At 40.5% G+C, this 17,056-nt stretch overlaps 1 protein-coding gene across 2 annotated transcripts in view; it reads right to left on the bottom strand.

Annotated features, from left to right (window-relative positions):
* Positions 1-13,591, bottom strand: part of LOC106594483 (glucagon receptor) — a 293,979-nt gene extending 280,388 nt beyond the window's left edge. Inside the window, exon 1 of one of the 2 annotated variants that reach the window (XM_045719695.1) lies at positions 13,212-13,591. The gene's annotated coding sequence lies outside the window, so the exon portion shown is untranslated. The remainder of the gene's footprint in view (positions 1-13,211) is intronic. The other variant, XM_045719694.1, reaches the window with a different exon arrangement.
* Positions 13,592-17,056: the final 3,465 nt, after the last annotated feature.

Consider the following 17,056-nt stretch of genomic DNA (forward strand, 5'->3'; position numbering starts at 1 on the left):
ACCAACCTGGTAACTACCCATCTGACTGGCTGTGTCCTGTAGTAACCATCACCAACCCGGTAACTACCCATCTGACTGGCTGTGTCCTGTAGTAACCATCACCAACCTGGTAACTACCCATCTGACTGGCTGTGTCCTGTAGTAACCATCACCAACCTGGTAACTACCCATCTGACTGGCTGTGTCCTGTAGTAACCATCACCAACCTGGTAACTACCCATCTGACTGGCTGTGTCCTGTAGTAACCATCACCAACCTGGTAACTACCCATCTGACTGGCTGTGTCCTGTAGTAACCATCACCAACCTGGTAACTACCCATCTGACTGGCTGTGTCCTGTAGTAACCATCACCAACCTGGTAACTACCCATCTGACTGGCTGTGTCCTGTAGTAACCATCACCAACCTGGTAACTACCCATCTGACTGGCTGTGTCCTGTAGTAACCATCACCAACCTGGTAACTACCCATCTGACTGGCTGTGTCCTGTAGTAACCATCACCAACCTGGTAACTACCCATCTGACTGGCTGTGTCCTGTAGTAACCATCACCAACCTGGTAACTACCCATCTGACTGGCTGTGTCCTGTAGTAACCATCACCAACCTGGTAACTACCCATCTGACTGGCTGTGTCCTGTAGTAACCATCACCAACCTGGTAACTACCCATCTGACTGGCTGTGTCCTGTAGTAACCATCACCAACCTGGTAACTACCCATCTGACTGGCTGTGTCCTGTAGTAACCATCACCAACCTGGTAACTACCCATCTGACTGGCTGTGTCCTGTAGTAACCATCACCAACCTGGTAACTACCCATCTGACTGGCTGTGTCCTGTAGTAACCATCACCAACCTGGTAACTACCCATCTGACTGGCTGTGTCCTGTAGTAACCATCACCAACCTGGTAACTACCCATCTGACTGGCTGTGTCCTGTAGTAACCATCACCAACCTGGTAACTACCCATCTGACTGGCTGTGTCCTGTAGTAACCATCACCAACCTGGTTAACTACCCATCTGACTGGCTGTGTCCTGTAGCAACCATCACCAACCTGGTAACTACCCATCTGACTGGCTGTGTCCTGTAGTAACCATCAGCAACCTGGTAACTACCCATCTGACTGGCTGTGTCCTGTAGTAACCATCACCAACCTGGTAACTACCCATCTGACTGGCTGTGTCCTGTAGTAACCATCACCAACCTGGTAACTACCCATCTGACTGGCTGTGTCCTGTAGTAACCATCACCAACCTGGTAACTACCCATCTGACTGGCTGTGTCCTGTAGTAACCATCACCAACCTGGTAACTACCCATCTGACTGGCTGTGTCCTGTAGTAACCATCACCAACCTGGTAACTACCCATCTGACTGGCTGTGTCCTGTAGTAACCATCACCAACCTGGTAACTACCCATCTGACTGGCTGTGTCCTGTAGTAACCATCACCAACCTGGTAACTACCCATCTGACTGGCTGTGTCCTGTAGTAACCATCACCAACCTGGTAACTACCCATCTGACTGGCTGTGTCCTGTAGTAACCATCACCAACCTGGTAACTACCCATCTGACTGGCTGTGTCCTGTAGTAACCATCACCAACCTGGTAACTACCCATCTGACTGGCTGTGTCCTGTAGTAACCATCACCAACCTGGTAACTACCCATCTGACTGGCTGTGTCCTGTAGTAACCATCACCAACCTGGTAACTACCCATCTGACTGGCTGTGTCCTGTAGTAACCATCACCAACCTGGTTAACTACCCATCTGACTGGCTGTGTCCTGTAGTAACCATCACCAACCTGGTAACTACCCATCTGACTGGCTGTGTCCTGTAGTAACCATCACCAACCTGGTAACTACCCATCTGACTGGCTGTGTCCTGTAGTAACCATCACCAACCTGGTAACTACCCATCTGACTGGCTGTGTCCTGTAGTAACCATCACCAACCTGGTAACTACCCATCTGACTGGCTGTGTCCTGTAGTAACCATCACCAACCTGGTAACTACCCATCTGACTGGCTGTGTCCTGTAGTAACCATCAGCAACCTGGTAACTACCCATCTGACTGGCTGTGTCCTGTAGCAACCATCACCAACCTGGTAACTACCCATCTGACTGGCTGTGTCCTGTAGTAACCATCACCAACCTGGTAACTACCCATCTGACTGGCTGTGTCCTGTAGTAACCATCAGCAACCTGGTAACTACCCATCTGACTGGCTGTGTCCTGTAGTAACCATCACCAACCTGGTAACTACCCATCTGACTGGCTGTGTCCTGTAGTAACCATCACCAACCTGGTAACTACCCATCTGACTGGCTGTGTCCTGTAGTAACCATCACCAACCTGGTAACTACCCATCTGACTGGCTGTGTCCTGTAGTAACCATCACCAACCTGGTAACTACCCATCTGACTGGCTGTGTCCTGTAGTAACCATCAGCAACCTGGTAACTACCCATCTGACTGGCTGTGTCCTGTAGTAACCATCACCAACCTGGTAACTACCCATCTGACTGGCTGTGTCCTGTAGTAACCATCACCAACCTGGTAACTACCCATCTGACTGGCTGTGTATTGCAGTGTTGTTGATGATGAACCTTTGTCCATGTGTACGTTGCCTTGTTTTGTGAACTCTGTACCGTCCCTGACAGAGACAGTTAGTTGCACTAGATAAAAACCTGCTTTGTAAGAGATGCACACACAGACATGCATATTAACACACACTTCACTGGAGAACAAAGGCCTATAATGGCACAGCATCGGAACACAGCAGAGAGATAACTGTGGAGAACGAAGGCCTATAATGGCACAGCATCGGAACACAGCAGAGAGATAACTGTGGAGAACGAAGGCCTATAATGACACAGCATCGGAACACAGCAGAGAGATAACAGCTCTCATGTTTATAGAGAGACCAACCTGAGAGTTTGTCACAAACACAGATGCCTTCAAGCCGTTTAATTTGCCCCTACTTCCTGTCACAACCCACTGGGCACAGACATCATCTCAAAATCTAGTTTTGATTTACATTTGGTTGAGTTGTCAACTGACTTGAACGCAATGTAAAATCAGCAATAAATGTCACCATATCATTGGATTTAGGTTTCATTTTCTTATGTCGTCACATTGGATTTTTTGTTTTAAATTATGTGAAAAAAACTTTGATTCAACCAGTTTTTGCCCAATGGGAAGGTGTTGACCTGTACATCACAGCTGTTAATGAGGAGTCTGGGTTGACCTGTACATCACAGCTGTTAATGAGGAGTCTGGGTTGACCTGTACATCACAGCTGTTAATGAGGAGTCTGGGTTGACCTGTACATCACAGCTGTTAATGAGGAGTCTGGGTTGACCTGTACATCACAGCTGTTAATGAGGAGTCTGGGTTGACCTGTACATCACAGCTGTTAATGAGGAGTCTGGGTTGACCTGTACATCACAGCTGTTAATGAGGAGTCTGGGTTGACCTGTACATCACAGCTGTTAATGAGGAGTCTGGGTTGACCTGTATATCACAGCTGTTAATGAGGAGTCTGGGTTGACCTGTACATCACAGCTGTTAATGAGGAGTCTGGGTTGACCTGTATATCACAGCTGTTAATGAGGAGTCTGGGTTGACCTGTACATCACAGCTGTTAATGAGGAGTCTGGGTTGACCTGTACATCACAGCTGTTAATGAGGAGTCTGGGTTGACCTGTACATCACAGCTGTTAATGAGGAGTCTGGGTTGACCTGTATATCACAGCTGTTAATGAGGAGTCTGGGTTGACCTGTATATCACAGCTGTTAATGAGGAGTCTGGGTTGACCTGTACATCACAGCTGTTCATGAGGAGTCTGAGTTGCTGCTGCACTTTACCCCAAACTAAGAATGCTACTTTGTATCAATATGCTTTCATATTAAATCATTTAATAAGATGTTATTTACCTCTAGGCCAGACTTGCAAGGAAACCAGAAGTACTTTAGAGCAACAAGAGAGAGAGAGAGAGAGAGAGAGAGAGAGAGAGAGAGAGAGAGAGAGAGAGAGAGAGAGAGAGAGAGAGAGACCACATGAGAGGAAGAATGTTGTTAATGCAGAACCCTGTCAACTGATGCATGTTCATATTCAGATCTTCTGGATAGTCTCACAGATACAACACACACACACACCAGTGGCACAGCGGTCTAAGACACTGTATCTCAGTGCTTGAGGCGTCACTACAGACCCTGGTTTGATTCCAGGCTGTTCCACAACCGACCGTGATTGGGAGTTCCATAGGGACTCATAGTTGATTCATGTTTGATACATTATCTGATTGGATGCTACATGTTTGATAAATGATCTGATTGGCTGATGGGTTTATGGTACATAAGTACTGTCTGTTTCTAGTCTCGTGGCATGTACACAGGTGACATGAGCAGATGTTGGAATATTGTATTGTTTTCTCGCTTAAACAACTACATAATTACACACTTAATATAACTATCTGTTATGCCTACAGACCTGTGACTCTAACAAGGTTTATAGGATAATAACTCTTAAACAACTACATAATTACACACTTAATATAACTATCTGTTATGCCTACAGACCTGTGACTCTAACAAGGTTTATAGGATAATAACTCTTAAACAACTACATAATTACACACTTAATATAACTATCTGTTATGCCTACAGACCTGTGACTCTAACAAGGTTTATAGGACACTGCCTGTCAGTGTGGAGAGAAGAAGACAGTAGGGTACACAAGGGTCATGTCCCAAATGGCATCCTGTTCCCTATACAGTGCACTACTTTTTTTACCAGAACCCTGTGGGCCCTATTTAAAAGTAGTGCACTGGGGAAAGGATCCGATTGGGAACACAGTATGGTGTCAGGCAGTGATTACAGATTACAGAATGAACCGTGAATAATGATGAGTGAGAAAGTTACAGACGCATAAAATATCATACCCCAAAGACATGTGAACCTCTCCTGTTGTTGTAATGGGGAGAGGTTCACATGTCCTGCCGGTATGAGTTCTGTGCGTCTGTGGCACTCATCATGTTTCATGGTACATTCAGGACTATCCGTAATCACGGTAGAATCTAATAATATGTTTAGAAATGTATTCTATTCTTATTTACAATAAAAGTGACTCCAAAATGTAATTTAATTATTTTCTACTCATACGATTGCTCAGAGAAAGAGATTTTGTTTAATAAGTCATATTTTTTTTTCTCAAGTTCAGTTCAAGTTTTCAGTTCAAGTTTTATTGTCACATGCACAAGTACAGTGAAATGCTTAACTTGCGAGCTCTACCCGACGGTGCAGTAATCAATATAAAAACAGTATAACTAATAACATTATTATTATTATTTTATATATATAAATAATAAAGAAAACAGGAGAAATACAAAATGAGAGGAGGCCTTATACAGGGTCAGTGCCAATACCACATTTATAATGTGCGAGGATACTGGAGTAATGAGGTAGATATATACATGTAGGCAGGGATTAGGAGAAGGTGACTGGTAGCCGGATAAATAGATACTAATATATACATGTAAACAGGAGTAATAGTGACCAGTAGCAGGATAAATAGATACTAATATATACATGTAAACAGGAGTAATAGTGACCAGTAGCAGGATAAATAGATATTAATATATACATGTAAACAGGAGTAATAGTGACCAGTAGCAGGATAAATAGATACTAATATATACATGTAAACAGGAGTAATAGTGACCAGTAGCAGGATAAATAGATACTAATATATACATGTAAACAGGAGTAATAGTGACCAGTAGCAGGATGAATAGATACTAATATATACATGTAAACAGGAGTAATAGTGACCAGTAGCAGGATAAATAGATACTAATATATACATGTAAACAGGAGTAATAGTGACCAGTAGCAGGATAAATAGATACTAATATATACATGTAAACAGGAGTAATAGTGACCAGTAGCAGGATAAATAGATACTAATATATACATGTAAACAGGAGTAATAGTGACCAGTAGCAGGATAAATAGATATTAATATATACATGTAAACAGGAGTAATAGTGACCAGTAGCAGGATAAATAGATATTAATATATACATGTAAACAGGAGTAATAGTGACCAGTAGCAGGATAAATAGATATTAATATATACATGTAAACAGGAGTAATAGTGACCAGTAGCAGGATAAATAGATATTAATATATACATGTAAACAGGAGTAATAGTGACCAGTAGCAGGATAAATAGATACTAATATATACATGTAAACAGGAGTAATAGTGACCAGTAGCAGGATAAATAGATACTAATATATACATGTAAACAGGAGTAATAGTGACCAGTAGCAGGATAAATAGATATTAATATATACATGTAAACAGGAGTAATAGTGACCAGTAGCAGGATAAATAGATATTAATATATACATGTAAACAGGAGTAATAGTGACCAGTAGCAGGATAAATAGATATTAATATATACATGTAAACAGGAGTAATAGTGACCAGTAGCAGGATAAATAGATATTAATATATACATGTAAACAGGAGTAATAGTGACCAGTAGCAGGATAAATAGATACTAATATATACATGTAAACAGGAGTAATAGTGACCAGTAGCAGGATAAATAGATACTAATATATACATGTAAACAGGAGTAATAGTGACCAGTAGCAGGATAAATAGATATTAATATATACATGTAAACAGGAGTAATAGTGACCAGTAGCAGGATAAATAGATATTAATATATACATGTAAACAGGAGTAATAGTGACCAGTAGCAGGATAAATAGATATTAATATATACATGTAAACAGGAGTAATAGTGACCAGTAGCAGGATAAATAGATATTAATATATACATGTAAACAGGAGTAATAGTGACCAGTAGCAGGATAAATAGATACTAATATATACATGTAAACAGGAGTAATAGTGACCAGTAGCAGGATAAATAGATATTAATATATACATGTAAACAGGAGTAATAGTGACCAGTAGCAGGATAAATAGATATTAATATATACATGTAAACAGGAGTAATAGTGACCAGTAGCAGGATAAATAGATATTAATATATACATGTAAACAGGAGTAATAGTGACCAGTAGCAGGATAAATAGATACTAATATATACATGTAAACAGGAGTAATAGTGACCAGTAGCAGGATAAATAGATACTAATATATACATGTAAACAGGAGTAATAGTGACCAGTAGCAGGATAAATAGATTCTAATATATACATGTAAACAGGAGTAATAGTGACCAGTAGCAGGATAAATAGATACTAATATATACATGTAAACAGGAGTAATAGTGACCAGTAGCAGGATAAATAGATTCTAATGGGAGTCAATAATTAATGAACAGCGTAGTGGCAGTAATACATCTAATCAATACTCATTTTAGCAGCAGTGTAGGTGTGAGAGGGAACAGTATCCAGAGTCTTGATGCACCGGTACCGTCTGCCAGACGGGAGCATGGAGAACAGTCCATGTCTCAAAACGATAGTGGTGAAACTTATCGGCAGCCCTGTTTTCAAAACCTTGTCTTGCAAGGATATCGACACTGAGCCTTTTTCTAAAATGTTTTATGAGTTAGAGAACATGTTGGGAAGGATCTTAGACCATCCCTCCTTCCAGAATCCTTCCAGATCCTTGATATCATTTGACGGCCTTTATGGACTGACCTCTTCTGTTCAAACCACAGGTTTTCAACGGGGTTCAAGTCAGGCGACTGAGATGGCTATTGCAAAATGATGATTTTGTAGTCAATGAACCATTTCTTTGTGGATTTATATGTGTTGCTTGGAGTTATTGTCTTGCTGGAAGATCCACTTGCAGCCAAATTTCATCCTCCTGGCAGGGACATCCAGGTTTTTGGCTACAATGTCCTGGTACTGGATACATTTTATGATGCCGTTGACCTTAACAAGGGACCCAGGACCAGTGGAAGCCAAATAGCCCCGTAACATAACAAATCCAGCAGCATATTTGACAGTAGGTATGGGGTTCTTTTCTGCTCATGCATTCTCATATCAACTCCAAACCCATCACTGGTGGAGGTGGCCAAAGAGCTCTAATTGACCAAAGCAACGGTTCCAATCCAAGTGGCAACACCGTTTAGCAAACTCCAGGCGTTTACATTAGTTAAATGACATTAAAATAGAGCTCACTCTCTATGCATAGCCCACAGTACATACATTACAGTCTGCTTTTCATGCATTGAAATACTGTAGGGTTCAGGGGGTAATGTTTGTAATTAGACCATATTACAATATTCAGTATCCCCATCACTAATTCGTGGAGTGAACTAGTATACATCATGGTCATGGAGCTGTTTAAACCAGGAACATACATCTCTGAGGCCACACACAATAGGTTTGGTGGTGGCAGTGAATACCTGAGTTTACCTAACAAAGCCTCAATGAATACATTACCTTAATGACCTGAAAAGGTGACCTAATAAAGCTCATGAATATATTACCTATTGAAGAAGCAGAAGCTGAAGAAGAAGCTAAAGAAGAAGAAGCTAGAGAAGAAGAAGCTGAAGAAGCACAAGAAGAAGAAGCTAAAGAAGAAGAAGCTAGAGAAGAAGAAGCTGAAGAAGCACAAGAAGAAGAAGCTAAAGAAGAAGAAGCTAAAGAAGAAGAAGCTGAAGAAGCTGAAGAAGAAGAAGCTAGAGAAGAAGAGGCTAGAGAAGAATCTGAAGAAGAAGAAGCTAGAGAAGAAGAGGCTAGAGAAGAATCTGAAGAAGAAGAATCTGAAGAAGTTGAAACAGAAGAAGAAGAAGAAGGTCCAATATCCTGATAAGAATTGTCACCAGCTTTTTAAAATTAAATTGTCCTGGGATTTTGGGGGGAAAGTTTGCATAGAAAATAAATGCAACAATTGTCTGCTATAGTGCGTTTCCATGTAACTATGGCATATTCTATGGGGGTGCCACAGGGTTCAATTCTTGGGCCAACTCTTTTCTCTGTATCAATGATGTCGCTCTTGCTGCTGGTGAGTCTCTGATCCACCTCTACGCAGACGATATCATTCTGTATACTTTTGGCCCTTCTTTGGACACTGTGTTAACAACCCTTCAGACGAGCTTCAATGCCATACAACTCTCCTTCCGTGGCCTCCAACTGCTCTTAAATACAAGTAAAACTAAATGCATGCTCTTCAACCGATCGCTGCCCGCACTTGCCCGCCCATCCAGCATCACTACTCTGGACGGTTCTGACTTAGAATATGTGGACAACTACAAATACCTAGGTGTCTGGTTAGACTGTAAACTCTCCTTCCAGACTCACATCAAACATCTCCAATCTAAAGTTAAATCTAGAATTGGCTTCCTATTTCGCAACAAAGCATCCTTCACTCATGCTGCCAAACATACCCTCGTAAAACTGGCCATCCTACCGATCCACGACTTCGGTGATGTCATTTACAAAATAGCCTCCAATACCCTACTCAATAAACTGGATGCAGTCTATCACAGTGCCATCCGTTTTGTCACCAAATCCCCATATACTACCCACCACTGCGACCTGTACGCTCTCGTTGGCTGGCCCTCGCTTCATACTCGTCGCCAAACCCACTGGCTCCAGGTCATCTACAAGACCCTGCTAGGTAAAGTCCCCCCATATCTGAGCTCACTGGTCACCATAGCAGCACCCACCTGTAGCACACGCTCCAGCAGGTATATCTCTCTGGTCACCCCCAAAGCCAATTCCTCCTTTGGCCGTCTCTCCTTCCAGTTCTCTGCTGCCAATGACTGGAACAAACTACAAAAATCTCTGAAACTGGAAACACTTATCTCCCTCATTACCTTTAAGCACCAGCTGTCAGAGCAGCTCACAGGTCACTGCCCCTGTACATAGCCCATCTATAATTTAGCCTAAACAACTACCTCTTCCCCTACTGTATTTATTTATTTATTTTGCTCCTTTGCATCCCATTATTTCTATTTCTACTTTGCACTTTCTTCCACTACAAATCTACCATTCCAGTGTTTTACTTGCTATATTGTATTTACTTTGCCACCATGGCCTTTTTTGCCTTTACCTTCCTTATCTCACCTCATTTGCTCACATAGTATATAGACTTATTTTTCTACTGTATTATTGACTGTATGTTTGTTTTACTCCATGTGTGTTGTTGTATGTGTCGAACTGCTTTGCTTTATCTTGGCCAGGTCGCAATTGTAAATGAGAACTTGTTCTCAACTTGCCTACCTGGTTAAATAAAGGTGAAATAAAAAACTAAAAAAACTATCTTGTGTCGATATAAAAAGCTGGAAGTAATGAAGTCACACCTAAAAAAAATATGAACTTTTTCGCAAAAACTACAGTGTCAAATAAAAATGAAGTGGTTGAAGTGTTTCCATTACACATTTAGGCAAATGGTGCATTAATGAATTGGCGACAGACTGTATGCCTTCCCATCTATCTGTTTCATGTCTCTGGTAGCCCAAAGCCAGCATGGATAGAATGCAATAATTCACTAATATCTGCCATATTCTAATACTTGTCATTTGCCAACATATCTCCACGGTCTGTGCCGTGGTGAAACTTGCACTCCTGTATACCTGAAATAATTGAATGGCGAAACTTGCAAGCTAACCAGAAAAGGGCGGCAGGAAGCCTAGTGGTTAAGAGCGTTGGGCCAGTAACCGAAAGGTTGCTGGTTCAAATCCATGAGCCGACTAGATGAGAAATCTGTTTATGTTCCCTTCAGCAAGCCACTTAACCCTAGTTCATCCTGTAAATCGTGCTGAATAAGAGCATCTACTGAAATGTAAAAGCAAGGTGAAGCAAGTCAGGCATTTTTGAAAGTCAGGACAATTTTGCAAGCAGTAGGCATTTAGAATACTGAAGATGTCCATGAACAAAAATGGATGTAGCAACTACTGATTGCCCCTTTAAGTCTATCAACAGTCTGCGAGTTTGAGCATGTGTCCATTAGGCCTTTTGATTTATTGTTTTATCAGCATGAATTAGATTAAGCAATAAAAGCCCCACTTTTATTCCATACGCTGGGATCCGCACAATGCAGCTGTTGCAAGAGTGCATTTTTCACTGGCTGTCCGCTGGTTTAGAAAACAATGATTGATAGGCAGCTTAAACTTCTTGAATTCAAACATTATTGGGTTCAAATATACATTTACATTTGTGAACAGCAATCCACAACAACCACAATCCGCAAGGCGCAAATAGCTAAATGAGAGAGCAGCAGTGTGATTCATATCAATGCTCTATGTAGATATCATTAATAAGTGATATCTGTGTTGCAGTAGACTACACAACTGCTTTCATCCTTACCTCCAAGCGTTTATTCAAATTGAATAATCTTTGGATGCTGACAGCAGTCACACCATTGGAAGACATAGTTTGGACTGTAGTTTACAGAAAGAAGCCCATTCCTGCTCTTTTCCCGTGATCCATCAAACACATTTGGTGTGTCATCATAGTGGTCTCTGACTTGTGGTCAGACTCACTTGGCTGGAACAATGTTGATTTGTATGTTATTGAGGAAACAAAGAAGTGTCAAAGATTATTTTCTTACACATCCTTTCTGAATTTAAAAGTAATTCTCGAAGTAATCTAGTTTTTCAAAATAATCTGTAATCTGATTACAATATTTTTGTACTTTTTGTGGATTACAGTTACACGTTTTTTTGCAATCCCTTACATGAAACGATTACATGTAATCCGTTACTCCCCAACCATGGATAAGCATATATAGAGTCATGGAAATAATATATACTATGTAGCCTTTGAATTGACAGAGATTTCTAGAAGGTTCTGAAATTCTGATCCGTTAGGGTTTGACGTGCACTCTCGCGCTTTCACTCGCCTCCAGCGCATGCCTGGGACTAGAGTCGTGCAACAGCGTGGCTAATTGCGCTGATAATCGCCAACAAATATTTCATATTATCTGGAACAGATGCTGCTGTCATAAAGTGTGAAAACAGAAAAGGAAACACTATTCTGTATGTTACAATTACAAAACAGAGACATTGTCCACCGTAGCACGAACAAGTGCTGCGAAACTGGAAAATATGGTTAGGCCTACGCATTAGGTAAATTCACCACCCAGCCCTACTCATAAAGCCCTACTCATATTTATATATATAAATCTCAAAATACTATTTTTATACCATTGTGTGAATGCTGTATTTACATATTGTACATCAAAGGCAAACTTGCGGTACATTTTGAAATATGACATTCATCTCTACACAACGTAACCATTATCAAACAGCTGGTAATATCGTTTGTTGTTTCTAATTCTGAAATAAATATTGCAGATATTTTTTATACAACTTCTTATGAAATATTTTACGTTTGAAATAAATAATTAGCACTTTTTAATCATAAAAACATGCGTTCCATTCCTCCTATTTAGTGAAAATGCTTGCCTACATATAGTTAGAAAGGACCCTTATAAATGCTATGTCAGAGCAAAGCCTACACAAGAATCCTCCTTAGTTGAACCAAAATGTAACTTGAAAAACTATTATAGACAGATTTGTTTCAAGAAGTAGCCTCTCCTCCCATACATTCAACCTAAAAACACGAATTATTACAGCAGTAATATTTAGCCAGAGTACAGGCTACCACTTCAGGCTGAGAATTTAGTTTCACTCTATTTCTCAGGCGGACACCCCCAGGCTACATCATAATCCCATGCCCCCAGAACAGCGCGGTAGGCAAGGGGGCAGTGCCCACTGCCAGCTAAGGGATCCAGAAGTCAGCAGCAAAAATGCCAATCATATCGAAGCGCTAAGAACCCGTGTACTACTAGTCTATCTCCCCATCTCTCTCTCCCCCTCTCTGTGTCTCTCTCTCTCTCCCTCTCCCCCTCTCTCTCTCTCTCTCTCTCTCTCTCTCTCTCTGTGTGTGTCTCGCTGTCTCTCTGTCGCTCTCTCGACATTAAGCAAATATAACACAATAAACCAGGCATTGCGTAAAACAGATGTGTCGTCAGTGAAACACTGTGACCTTTAGATCTGAGAATAAATAACTTTTAATGAAGCTAAATGTTATTACAACATAATCTAGAAGTTTTTGCAATGCACGAGGCTACTCAAAATAAAACATACAAAGCCCATAACCATAAAAACGTAGTGTAAAACTACCATTATCGTCATTAGGATATAATTTTCAAACTGCAGCATTACAAATTACGGTAGTAGGGTAGTTTAGTGGGCTAGCCTACCTTTGGCAGCATCGACCTCCTTTCGCTGTTCCCTTTCTCAGTTTCACCACTGGTCATCTTCTGAGGAACCGCTGGAAAGCGGACTATATCCTGCCGAACGAGCTGCGCTAATCCAACTTTCAAAGAAATAGAAAGAGAATGCAAAAAAACGGTCAAGTGTTCTAGAACCGACAGTAAGGACTACAGAGTTTGACGCGGATCTTTGATGTACTTCTAGTCTCAGAACTCGATTCGGAGGAGCGGAGGAGAAATCGACCGGCGCGCGTTTGGGTGCAATGAGAGGAGAGCCACACAGTCAGTGCGCGCGGTGTCAGTTTTGCACCGGTGTGACGTCAAACAGAAGGGGTCCCGACTCTGTAGCTGCTTGTTGGAGTATCATCGCTCTCTTATCTTATTAGCCACCAAAGACGATAAAGAGAGAAACGATGCGCACAGGTATGTCCATCATATTCCGTTTTAATGACTGTACGATTTTACTTGGAGTCTCCAAACAAAACATGTTGCAAAATATGTTATCCTACTACTGGTGTAGGATCTTAATTTGAGCCAGTTTGCTACAGCGGGAAAATAATCCTGCAGCAACAGGAAATGTAAATTATTAAATGGATTACAATTAATGGACATTTAGTGATTGATAGGCCTACATTTTTCATTAAGGAAAATCAAGTCTGTAATTTCCATTTAGAAATGTAAAACTAGAGGAGCCTTTTTAAACCACAAATAAAATACAGGTTTTACATTTCTTGCATTGCTTTGAAAAGTAATCCTGCAACAGGGTGATCAAATTAAGATCCTACATCTGTATGTATAAGTGTAGGACAGTGCTCTCCAACCCTAACCTGATTCAGTTTATCAACCAGCTAATTGTTAGAATCAGGTGTGCTAGACTAGGGTTAGAGTGAAAACTTGCTCTCCAGGAACAGGGTGAAAACCTCTCCAGGAACAGGGTTAAACTTTTTTTTATTTTTACTAGGCAAGTCAGTTAAGAAAAAAATCTTATTTTCAATGACAGCCTAGGAACACTGGGTTATTGCCTTGTTCAGGGTAGCTTTCTCCAGGAACAGGGCTGGAGATAAAATTTACAGGAGGGTAGCTCTCCAGGAACAGGGTTGGAGTGTAAGTCTACAGGAGGGTAGCTCTCCAGTAACAGGGTTGTAGAGCCCTGGTGTTGGCTAATTTCACACAGACACATGTTAGTTGCACCTTAATTGGGGAGAACAGGCTCGTGTTAATGAATGGAGGAGATTGAGTGGAACGGTATCCAACGCATGGTTTCCATGGTTTCCAGGTGTTTGGTGCCATTCCATTTGCTCTGTTCCAGACATTATTATAAGCCGTTCTCCCCTCAGCAGCCTCCTGTGACACAGGTTGGAAAGTGTTAGAGCAGTAACTTCTACTGACGACAAGTGTAAAAAATAACAGAATGAATGAATGAATGTTATTTTGGTGTCAAATTGTTGGCAACCCATCCCTTAAGGGAATAATTGACACACAAAGAAACATTAAAATGATTCACAGTGATAATTCACAATGATATTTCACCATGATAATTCAGTAATAATTCAATGATAATTCACAGTGATATTTCGATGATAATTCAAAGATATTTCACAGTGATAATTCGCAGTGATAATTCGCAATGATAATTCACAGTGATATTTCACAGTGATAATTCGCAGTGATAATTTGCAATGATAATTCACAGTGATAATTCACAGTGATAATTCTTCCGGTGTTCTGTGCAGTGCGCACTGCATAGAGAACAAAACATAACTAAATATTATCAGAAGTTATCCAAGCATTGATAATAACCCTGGAGCAGTAATAATAACCCTGGAGCAGTAATAATAACCCAGGTGTAGTAATAATAACCCTAATAACCCAGAAACATTCATAATAACCCTGGGACAGTAATAATAACCATGGAGCAGTAATAATAACCATGGAGCATTAATAATAACCCTGGCGCAGTCATAACAACCCTTAGAACCCTGAAGCATTAATAATAACTCTGGAACATTAATAATAACCCTGGAGCAGTAATAGTAACCCTGGAGCAGTAATAACAACCCTGGAACATTAATAATAACCCTGGAGCAGTATTAATAACCCTGGGATTTTAATAATAACCCTGGAACAGTAATAATAACCGTGGAGCATTAATAATACCCCTGGACATTAATAATAACCCTGGAACAGTAATAATAACCCTGGAACAGTGATAATAACCCTGATACAGTAATAATAACCCTGGGGCATTAATAATAACCCTGGAGCAGTAATAATAAACCTGGAACAGTAATAATAACCCTGGAAAAGTGATAATAACCCTGATACAGTAATAATAACCCTGGGGCATTAATAATAACCCTGGAGCAGTAATAATAAACCTGGGACATTAATAATAACCCTGGAACATTACCTTTTTTAATTATTATTATTTTACCTTTATTTAATAGGCAAGTCTTTTAAGAACAGATTCTTATTTTACAATGATGGCCTAGGAACAGTGGGTTAACTGCCTTGTTCAGGGGCAGAGCGACAGATTTTTACCTAGTCAGCTCTGGGATTCGATCTAGCAACCTTTCGGTTACTGGCCCAACCCTCTAACCACTAGGCTACCTGGAGCAGGAATAATAACCCTGTGTCATGACGTTGGCCTGTGGGTAAGGTTTATGACCCCCCACATAAATACCTTTCTCCCTTCCCCTCTCTCTCTGACCCTACTGAAGGACTTTTGAATAGCCTTTGTTAAGCATAGAGAGTCTGGGAACATCAAACAAGTGGGTGGAAAGGAAACATATTTCGGTAATAGAACCAGTTGGAAATATACCAGGTACTTAATGAGTATGGATGTCAGTTCGGTTGTCATCTGAGACATTATGACTGATGACAGAACGACATAAACTGTACCTGGGAAAGTCTACACATTCTAGTTATAAGATTCACATGGAATTGTTGTGCAATTTAAATGTTTGATATTGAAATTGTTTGTTAGGAGTTTAAATGTAATTTTAGCTTCCAAATGAGAGAATTGGTTTTCATAAGGAAAGAGCCCTGACCAATCAGTGGCCCGCCCCTGTGAAGAGACAGGGGTTATAAACGATGAAACACACCCTGCTCCCCTCGCCACTATATAAGTCAGTGACGAAATGTAACCGATACTGTATTTACGATGGCATAGCTGCTTTCTTTGTTACTCAATCTTCCCGCTCTTTCATTCAAGCCCAACCCCCTTTCTTTGTGTAACAAGCCGCCATGCCGGTTTAGCCCACTAGGGCACATTCTCCTATCATTTCCTTGTAACCATATCTGTTTGTTAAGCATTTCTGTGAATTATTTAGTTAGTAAATAAATGATTTTAAGACAATTGATGTATGGATGACTCATAGCGAAGACTGGGTTTGTGCAGATAACCAAGAATTTACGACGTTTGGAATGAGATTGACGTGAGGTAAACGAATACGTCATTAATCAGAAGACTCAGATCAGATAGTATGATATCTGAAAGTTATATTAGGAAAATTATAACTTTGTAATCTGAATATTTTCCTTGGTGCCCCGACCTCCTAGTTAATTACAGTTAATTAATCAGTTTAATCGCGTAATAATAATTACAGAGAGTTATTTGATAAACATGTCTTCCGTTTTAATGTTGCCAAAGACACGACACCTGGAACAGTAATAATAACCCTGGAACAGTAATAATAACCCTGGAACAGTAATAATAACCCTAGAGCAGTAAAAGAAATACACAAAGATAAATAAATAAACATGAGGAGGCAGCTTATGGTAGAGAAATTAACATTCAGTGCTCTGGCAACAGCTCTGGTGGACATTCCTGC

This window comes from Salmo salar, chromosome ssa06 (assembly GCF_905237065.1).
Source record: "Salmo salar chromosome ssa06, Ssal_v3.1, whole genome shotgun sequence".
NCBI classification, from domain to species: Eukaryota; Metazoa; Chordata; class Actinopteri; order Salmoniformes; family Salmonidae; genus Salmo; species Salmo salar.